The sequence below is a fragment of the Carassius carassius genome, chromosome 37, assembly GCF_963082965.1.
Source record: "Carassius carassius chromosome 37, fCarCar2.1, whole genome shotgun sequence".
NCBI classification, from domain to species: Eukaryota; Metazoa; Chordata; class Actinopteri; order Cypriniformes; family Cyprinidae; genus Carassius; species Carassius carassius.
Genome location: NC_081791.1, coordinates 12,685,027 through 12,693,913, shown reverse-complemented (window position 1 = coordinate 12,693,913; position 8,887 = coordinate 12,685,027). Strand labels below are relative to the sequence as shown.

General features: G+C 36.8%; 1 long non-coding RNA gene across 1 annotated transcript in view; it reads right to left on the bottom strand.

Annotated features, from left to right (window-relative positions):
* Positions 1-3,215: 3,215 nt before the first annotated feature.
* LOC132117696 (uncharacterized) overlaps positions 3,216-8,887 on the bottom strand; it is a 21,807-nt gene continuing 16,135 nt past the window's right edge. The window contains exon 2 of the long non-coding RNA XR_009425826.1: positions 3,216-3,846. This is a non-coding gene — a long non-coding RNA (uncharacterized LOC132117696). The remainder of the gene's footprint in view (positions 3,847-8,887) is intronic.

Sequence of the window (8,887 nt, the reverse complement as noted above, 5' to 3'; positions counted from 1 at the left end):
GAAGCATTTCTCACTGGTCTCAGGCTTTTAGTCCCCTCTAAGATCTTCTAAGTAATGTGGTAAACTACCAATAAACCACCTCCTATGTGACTCTCCATGTATCTACAGTAATGTTGTACATTTTCAGCTGAATAGCAAAAACCTGAACTTTGCAGAAATAGGGAAGTTCCCCATCCTGGATTGAAACCACTATGATCTTACCTTCAAAAATCAGAGGATCCCAATGCAATCAAACTGCCCATGCTGTTGTGATGATGACTGGAGCATTTGACCATTGCCACCTCAGCAACTTTGACCTATTTCATTGGCCAAGCTCAAAGTTCTTTTCCCCTCATGTTTCCTAGAAGACCCAGCGATGTGATGGCTAATCCTTGAGCTAAATGCAAACACTTATCTGCACCGTCCACTGCTTTGTGAGTCCCAAAAGCATTCATTTCATTCACTTTTTTTTTTGCATTGTCTGAGCAGTATCCATTTCTAGAGAAATATCTTTAGATCTATTCATATGATGTGTGCTTATCTTATTAGATTTTAAAAAAGTCTTTGTGTTTATGGGTAAAACAGATTTTTTTACTTTGTGGTTTTGCTTACAGAGCATCAGTGTTGTTCTCTCCCTAATGTTCTTCTGTACAGCTTGTTAATTGATTTTCTAATTACTTAATTTTTAGGAATAACTATTTGATGTCTCACAAAGCTCTTGCTTTCAATAAAACAAACAACAAAAACAACAACAAACCCAATTACTTCATGGTATGCATTTGCAGGCAGCCAAACAAACAATAGAGTAAATAATGTGCATAAGGAGACATTGTGTGTGTGTGTGTGTGTGTGTGTGTGTGTGTGTGTGTGTGTGTGTGTGTGTGTGTGTGTGTGTGTGTGTGTGTGTGTGTGTGTGTGTGTGTGTGTGTGAAAGAAAGAAAGAGAGAGAGAGAGAAATAGAAAAACCGAGGCATATATAGGCTGGCACGGACAGAAGATCTTCTGACAGCATTGACTTCATTGATTTCTGTTGCTCTGGTATGTCAGTGCAGCAGTCGATCTGGTCTCTAGCAGGCCTGTTTTTATGACAGTGGAAGTGCTGTTCTTTAACTTTGAGTTGTAGAGGAAGCTGTGGGGAGACTTCTAGATAATTGAGTTCTTACACACGATCCTGCTGACAGTTACATTTCTCAATGAAGATACGTTGCAGTTATTTTATTTTGACAGATACATAGTAGAGAAATTATTGGGGGGAGAAAGGAGGCTGGATGAGACTTGAACCTGAGTCAAAGTTAAGCTCAATCAAAAGCATTTATGCTGTATTGTAATGTTAATGTTGATTGTGAATGTTGAAGAAAAACTGAGGTTATGTTAAGAATGTAGCCAGTTGTTTTAGGAAATCAAACTTGTGTAGCTTAATCTTTTCATAATTTTATTGCATAGCATTGTCATGGCAAAAAACATTTTCAAATTGGATAAAACTATACACACAAAAGCGATTTTTCATATGTGTCTCATGCTATAGCCTACTTTTGAAACTATGTATTTGAATGTTTATGGATTCGCCCCATTTACTGCAATTGCAAGTATCCAACTATACAGGACAAGTCAAAATAATGCCACAAATGTTGTCGACTGAGATTAACTTGTACTAAACACGAATATTCCTTTATTAGGCATTAAGCATTTGTGTTTTTTTTACAAACATGAAATAGGCAATATTCGAGACTGAGAAATTCGGAGACACCAGAGGGACAGTAAAAGTGTATGTGTGTACAATTGCTCCCATGGTTCACTGGGCCGTGCTGTAATGCAGGTGATGAATGTGTTCAAACATCAATACGGTGTAAGTAACGAGGCCGGACTCTTCAGTCTGCCATGTTTTCTTCACCATGTCCCGTCCCACCCTTCCTTCCCTCCCTCTCAATCTCAATATTAAAATGTCTGCTATTGTTTTATGTTCCTTGGCACAGCGCTCCCGACTTCTTCAATGTCACTTGCTTCATAAATCCATGTTCTGCAAAGAGCAGCCTTATCATAGTATATTATGGCAGAGCTGCAGTGTTTGTAAGCGTGTGTAAGAGTGGTGTCTGGTTGCATGCTGAGGTTAAAGAGAGCCATTCTGGTATTTATAGCTACAACCTTAATCATGCAAATAATGAAAAATATGCTATGCAATGAGAGGATTTTATTATTGGCTAAAAGAGTATAAATTTGTTATGGCTGTGTGTATGCGTTTGTATGCATATTCACCTGTTTCTAGGTAGAATATCTTCTGCAAGAAGAATGTGTAGGTAAACTCAAAATGCATTTTGGATGAGGGTGTGTTTGTGACTTGTTTAAGGGTGTCGTGTGTCATTTTTGTGCCCCTAGTGGAATTGTGGCCTGTTTGTTTGAATGGGTTGATACAATGTACATAACTGTGTAAATATAGTGTTTACACAGACTTTTTGCTAACTTGTTTGGTGGTATTAGTGGTTCAGAAACCTTTAAATAAAGCATACAGGCCTGTGCTCATCTCTTCCAACACGTATTCATACATTTTTCTTTGATTGCCCACATAGTTATTCTATAATGGCCTCTTTTTGTTATGCCATAAAAAAAGAGATATAGCAAAGCTAAATCTCAGACCATCTATCAAGGGATCTTTTCCATGCTTTGTGCAGGCTGTGATTGTTAACACAATCTCACAGACCATGAGACTAAATTATACTATGGTGATTTGTCAGTGTGGATCACATGACTTCATCTGTGCTTGTTCTATATGGCCATGATACTATAAACACAGCAGGAAAATTATCTTTATGTTTGTAAAACTTGATTTGGCATTTTGAAAAAAATACAGTGCTGCTCTTAGCGTAAGATGAAAAAATTTCCAAAAACATCCATTTAAAACTTATATAGATACACACCAACAATTAAAATATTGCAGATGGTATTTTAACATTGACAAATAATACACACTTTACCTTTTAAAGGTGACCTTTTGCACCACTAGCAGAACCAAATCAAATTGCAGTCTGTTTGTTCATGTAACAATCACATTTTACTCCTATGAAATGAATTTGCTGCTGATTTTTCGACCATGTGAGCAGGGAAAATAATACAAACCAATAATATTATAGTAAAGTGTGTTTCAGTCCAATCAATTCCCAATGGATAAAATCATGTCCCCGCCCTACATTATTTCCAGCTGAATAGTCTGTTTCATTTCAAAGCAAAAACCACTTCAGCAGTTTATGAACTTCAGGATGAGCTTTTATTGATCAGCCATGTGCATTAAGAATCACGACAAGTGTAGAAGGAAAAGAGTGAGACAAGGAACAACTGTTTTACTTATTCAGCAGCTTGACACACACACACTCCCTCGTTCACTACATCCATCCAGCCCAGCTCACTCTCCCATCTCCTCACTCTTTCAGCTAAGAGACAAAAAATCAATGGGCGGCCATAAAGAGCCCAGAGCCCTCTTTCCAATGATAGTGATTTGGCTTGAATACATAATCAAATATTATAGCACATGAATAATAAGTGACATGACATATATAATGCTAACCTGGGCTTTAAGAGGACAAAGAGTGTTTAATCATGATATTAGTACTTAAAGGAACATGCATTCAACAGCTGGTCCTGCACTCTGAACTTCACGGGCAATCAAATATTGTGTGTTGTGCTTTTGAACACCTCTCTTTCTTCATCACAGCTCTACGGGGTGATCAATGCACAGCTACAGCTGGTTGAAGGGGACCAAATCCATAAAACAGTTGATTTGGTTCCATTTTACCAGCTTTAGCAAAGCATTTTAGGACAAGACTTCTGTGTGTGCCAGAATCCCAAGCTCAGGACAGGAGAAGGATATCGTTGAACCTGTAGAAGAAGAACAGGAAAGTTGAGTGGATTTTTTTTTTCTTAAAAGAAAATCAATTAAAAAATGTTAATGTTCTCAGGAAGCAGCAACACAGATTTGTACTCCAAAAAAAAGTATAGAGCAGAGGTGTCAAACACACAGGCAGGATGAGGAGGTGTCTAATAGGGCCAGCTGGGATAATATGAATGCAAAAAAGCAACTTAAATTAGTTACAGTTAGTTATAATTTACAGTATGTGCTTTGGTCCAGAATACGGCACTTGGGCATACTGTATACACACATTTGCACTTTTCAGCTGAAACTGGATCTGTGGGTGACACAGCTGTCCAGAGCAATGCAGTTCACCCCTTCTCACAGACTCACCCACAGCAGGTACAATATGTGTGCAAAGAAAAGTATTCGGTGTATTAAAATTACAAAATACAGACATATAATGCCATTGCATGGAGCTTTCCCATTTGCCCCCCACCCACACTTTCTCTTCTTCTCTTTAACATCTAAATAATGTCCTACTACAATTTATTAAGGCAATAAGAGGCAATACATTTATAAATCTTAAAAAAAGTAATAAACAAGTTAATAGAATTAGCTTAAAAAATTACAAACACATATCACAAAAGGACTAAAACATAAACTACAATTAAAATGCACTGAATAAAATAAAAGCTACATATCAATTAAGTCTAATAAAATAAATAGTATTGCACTTTAATACTGATTCAATGCTGTCCGAGTCTGATTGTGAAACTTTTCCTTTTTTCATTATAGCTAATTTTGTGTTAATGTACAGATTTGGCTGTACTAATCCGGCTCGGGACCTAGAATAAGTTTGACACCACCGCTTTAGAGACTATTACAGCCAGTATCAGTTTAGACAACACAAGCAAACGTGAATGAATGCAGTCAGGATCAGGTGTTTTACTATTATAGAATGGAAGTGGATGCATTATTGTTGATAGAGAAAGGGCAGAAATTGAACTGAAGATGTTGAAGAGGAAAACAGGAGTTACCACTGATGACAGAAGAAACCGTGTAAATGATGACTGCAGACAATCTTGAGAAGATGAATTCATCACAGGCCTGTCAATACGGCTAATGAAGCCAGAAGACAACACACTGCTAGAATTAACTCCCATTTACCCCCCTTACTGTCCACTCTTCCTTTGTCTCTCTTTGTCTTTTTTATGTCTCATTCTCCCTCGTTGGCTTTTAAGCTCTCTCTGTCTGTTTTCTCATTCTGTCTGAAGTCTGTGCTTTTACAAGGCAGCTCTTTGCAGTTTAGGCCAACTCATTGTGTTCGGTTCTTTATGTTTGTCCTTCAGGCTCCTTTCCTGGATCTTTAAATTAGCATGAGCTAATAATTTTGCCATTAGGGAAGTTTGCTGCCATTAGCCTGAATAAAAAAAAGAAAATAAAAAAAGCATGTATTCATAGTGTAAGTGTGTGTTTGATCTGGCTCAAGGAAAATGTGGCATTATATTTTTTTATGATGGGCTATTTTTTAAATCATTCCTGCTACCAGCTATTGCTTTATACCTCAGAGCAACCCACACACCCAGTCCACATACCCATCTCCTCCCTCCCCTCTCGTTCGTTCTTCCTCCACTTCTCTGCTATTCATATTTGAGGACGAGTGACGTATATAAGGTCAGATGGTCACGTACTGTATAGTATTGTAATTGCAATTAGAATTCACAATACAATACATGTTTTGTTTGCTATTCCGATTATTCTGTTCTATAATAATAAACTATTATAATTAGAAAAGTATTATAAACACTTTATAATGTACACCATCTGCATCCTAACTATAGAACCAGATTTTTGCTTTCAGTGTGGGGAAAAAATAAATTAGGCCTAGTTGGGACACAGTGTAGGAGAAGAGAGGAGGAAGAGGGCGACAAGAAATCAGGAAGTAGAACACAGTGTGAATACATGACCCTATTGCAGATTTACTGCATGATTGTTCTATACAAATATGTTTTGCCTTTGTGTGTAATAATAAACATTTGACTTCCTATATTAGCCTACATCTAAATGCTAAATTAGCATCTAAATACCAGCAATAAGTACTTAACATGTAAAACATTAAATGTCCTTTATGTCCACTGAGTTCATTTCAGTTGTATCTGTGGATCAGCGCACACAGAGGACAGAGTGAAAGGCTATAGAGAGAGAGTGCTGAATCAAGATATGTTTCGGCATTGATTTTAATAGCAGTCCATACACTCAGCAGCTTAAAGCTACACTATACCTTAATAATAAAAATAAAATACATTGTGTTACAAAATACATTTACGTTTTTATGACTTTCTCTCTCTTTCCCTCACTGTCTCCATATCTGGATAAAAGTGTTTTAGTTGCACACAAAAGTAACACTCCTTCTCAAAAAAAGGGATAATCATCCCCCAAAGTAAAATTTTGTCATATTTTATTTACTCTTGAGTCATTCCAAACTTGTTTGACTTAATTTTACAGAATACAAAAGAAGATATTTTGAAGAATGGTGATTACCAAGCCATTTTAGATGGCCATTGACTTTTCTCATACTAGTGTGTGTTTAAAAACACACACACACACACACACACACACACACACACACACACACACACACACACACACACACACACACACACACACACACACAAAAACTTGCAGGTTTGTAATGAGAAACCATTTAAAATGGGAAGACACACAAAAGAAGGCCAAAACAGAGAGGTGCGGGAAGGTTTACTGCACAGTCCACGTGTGCTTCCTAGAGTGCTCTTAAAAGACAGCAGTGGTATTTGGATTTGTGGTAATGGAGTTGTTTAGCAGACCTGACCCCATCAGATACACACACCGTGGATGCCACAGCAGAGCCTCTGTGGACACTTTAATTAGCAAGCGTACTAATTGAGTTAATTCACTTTGCTTCAGTGCTCTGAACTGACCAGTGTATTTTGCTGTGAACTTTTAACAAGGGCCTTTAGCAGTTTGTGTTTATTTTTTCTTCTCTATACATCAACTCTCAGCAAAGAGATGAATCACACTAGCGTGACTAGCGGCCTCAGCGGTGGTGGTTTGGGCCTGGCTTTGCGCAAAAGCTTGGGGCTAGAGTTTTGGAGGTGCCCTCGCTTAAGACAGAGGATGTGGGAAGAGGTGCTGAGCGTGCTGCAGTGTGTTTGCAGTGCTGGCTTCTCTCCTTCCCTCTGCATTCGGACGTGAGCGCTAGCGTAGGCCCTTACTCAGCACTATTTCTAGTCCTGATTGGCTGATCCAGGCAGCAGACCGCTACATTTACAGTAGACAGTAGTCAGCTTTTTGACTCCTCTAGCGGAACAAAGTGTCAGAATTTAGGTTGATTCACTGTTCATTAAACGCTTAATTGGTTTTTGGTTTTGAAGCTGCATTTTGTTGTATATTGTGGTCTGTGGGCCTGTTTAATCACACAGGGTCCTTATTCCCATATATACTTCATTGTTTCGTTTGGCCTTTTTGCTATTCATATCAACAGAGAGAGTAAATGATATGACATTAACAGGCTTTTCACAAATCCAAAACATCAATACAAGCTGTGCAAATTTAACAAGACAAATAAACAAATGATATGGACATGATTGTAAGTTATTACTCAAAAAAAAGGAGAGATAAATGAAAATAAAAAATAAATAAAAATAGAAATAAATACAGTATACCCATGAAAATACAGTACAATAGGGTAGCCTTTCAATCTTTCCACGCTAAATTCTGGATTCCCAACTTCCACCCCAAGATAAATGAGAGAAGGTCCCATATATAATGGAAAATGAATGGTTTGTACTTTAATGCGGTAGAAAACGCTTAGTTCAAGGAAATATATATATATATATATATATATATATATATATATATATATATATATAATTTTTTTTTTTTTGTAACACTAAACTGACATCCCTATAATAATATGGGAAGCAAAGCTTGTTGGCTGGAAGGCCTTTTATTTGTAACTTTTTTTTTTCTTTTTTTTTTCTTTTTTTTTACTATTAAGAAATTCACCTTTACTCAAAACTCATGTAAGAGCACCACCACTCAATATGCCTCCGACAGAATCCTCTAATTAAACACTGTTTTATCCTGTTTTGATTACTCTGAGATTACTGGCGTCTTTGTTTTGCAAATCTTTTATTTAATTTTGGAATGATGTAATCCCCAAAGAGGTTTTATTTCTTAACCTTTTAATCTCTCGGGAACACATTTTAAGAAAATCAATAGCAATTTAGATTTATTTATTTATTTATTTATTATTATTTATTTAATTCCTTTTTACTTATGCTTCTCTCTGCAGATGTTGGATCAGTGGGAATCATCTAGATCATTTGCTCTTTCTCTGTTACTGTAGGGGGTCTAATATGCTTATTACCTTTGGGCCACTGTAATCGGGTTTAATAGAGGCTTTTACTCCAGGGAGTAACGTTTTCATCTAATTGCAGCATCTTAATTGTGGTTGTGTGGAAGTTCTTATCCACTCTAATTTGCAGCACTGTTATTTTCTCTCTCTCTCTCTCTTTTATCACATTGTCTGTCCATTATTCACCAGAGAAGCCTGGATGTGGAATAGAGCAGTGCTGAAATCTTTATACTGTATCTGCAGGAGGAGAAGCAGCAACTAAAGCAAGTTATTGACAGGTCTCCACCACACTGAAGGTCTCTGCACACTTGTGTGTACTGAAGAAGCTTCTTGTGTCCTTATGACCTTCACTATATCTTAGAGGTCTGACTCAAGAATCGGAGGAAAGCAGAAATTGATTTAGTATTTAGTGAATGGATGCGAGAGAGTTGAAGAGGGAAAACCAGTAATGTAAATGTTGCCTTTTTCTATGATCTATTTTTACATTTTCTAATTCTATTAGTATAGAATTGAAAATATTCAAATTCTATATGAATAAATTCAAAGTATTAATAAATACTATATAAATGATGCTAAAATAACAGTAGTCAAGATGTAGCATCATGTTATAAAAGGGGAGAGTGTGTTTTTGGAAATTTTTTACTTGCATCATGACATCAATTTATGGC